Source organism: Sinocyclocheilus anshuiensis, unplaced genomic scaffold (genome assembly GCF_001515605.1).
Source record: "Sinocyclocheilus anshuiensis isolate Anshui unplaced genomic scaffold, SAMN03320099.WGS_v1.1 scaffold1139, whole genome shotgun sequence".
Taxonomy (NCBI): domain Eukaryota; kingdom Metazoa; phylum Chordata; class Actinopteri; order Cypriniformes; family Cyprinidae; genus Sinocyclocheilus; species Sinocyclocheilus anshuiensis.
Window position 1 is genome coordinate 133707 of NW_015547684.1, and position 1520 is coordinate 135226.

Genomic DNA, 1520 nt, shown 5'->3' on the forward strand with positions numbered 1-1520 from the left:
ACATATAAAATAAAAAAAAATATATATATATAAATAAATAAATATATATATATATATATATATATATATGTTTCAAATAAAACCATAAACCATATATAGTTCAATGTAAAATTTTGTTTTTATAATTTGCGAATTTTATAGTTAATATATATTTAAATGTTTAAGCTTATAATCTTGTATAATAATACACACAGATATATATCTTTATTTTTATATGTGTTATTGAATATGTATTTTTATTTGTATATTAGATTATTTATATTAATTTTAAAATTAAAATAAAAAAAGTAAGTAAAACAAAATGAATATTTGTCATATATTTTTGCATCATTATAACTTAACATGTAAAATGAATACATTTTATAACTTGACAAACAATAAATAACAAATATTAAAAATGGCATATATATATATATTAATATATAAACATTTCTGCTATTTTTTTATAAATTGCTACACATTTTATATCATAATTAGTAATATTTTATTTTATTTTATAAACTATTAATTTTATAGTTTATACGTTTAAATGTGTTATCCAAGCTTACTATCTTGGATAATAACACACACACACACACACACACGTGTCAGCTAGATAACATGGTTAAGGTCATCAGATATTCATTAGATAATATCTTTATTGCAGCTCATCATATAGTCTGTTGCCATCTCATAATGCACTACCCAGAACATTTATATGGTTCCAAGTCTACAGGTGTGCAAACATATCTGATCATATTTCTGCTGAAAGTGATATGCACATCCATCACTGTGATTCATGTAGAGATTGTCTGACTTTGATCTCATCTTTGATTCTTTTCGCATATACAAGAGACTTTTCGGCTGGATTTTAGGTAACAGGACACCAAACTGTGAATCTAGAGTTACTTCAGTGCGTCACACATTTGCCTCGTCCAAGACTTCCTCAAACTAAACACAATCAGGATCTTTTCATTCATCTCTGAGTTTCTTTTATCATGGACTTTAGTAGTCGTAAGTCCATCCCAGCATTTCAGTTTACTCAGAAGCATGAGCGGGGTTGTGTGCTGGCGTTTCTCGTCAGTCACATTACCTACAACAATGGTTTAAATGAATAATCATCTCAGGTTACTTATGTAACCATGGTTCCCCGAGTAGGGAATGAGACACTGCGTCCTCTAGGGGTCGCTATGGGGAACGCCTCGTCGTGACCCGTGTCTGAAGCATACATTGAAAAAACACCAACAACGCGTTGGCCGGCGACAGACCATGACATCACTACCGGTGCGACTATAGTATAAATAGGCGCCGGGAGAACGTCATTCACTTCTTCGTCTGAAGCTTGCGTTCGAGCTAGTGCTCGCCATAATAATAGATAGTGGATCGCTCTTACCACGTTCAAATGCACGCTTCAAACAAAACCGTCAATGAAGACAAAGAAGAGAATGACATGTTCTCCCGGCACCTATTTATACTAATAGTCGCACCGGTAGTGACGTCATGGGCTGTCGCCGGCCAACGTGTTGTTGGTGTTTTTTCAA

At 32.4% G+C, this 1520-nt stretch overlaps 1 protein-coding gene across 1 annotated transcript in view; it reads left to right on the forward strand.

Moving 5' to 3' along the window:
• The window catches only part of LOC107703182 (stimulated by retinoic acid gene 6 protein homolog), a 35266-nt gene that overhangs the window by 5325 nt on the left and 28421 nt on the right, over window positions 1-1520 (forward strand). The window lies entirely within an intron of this gene.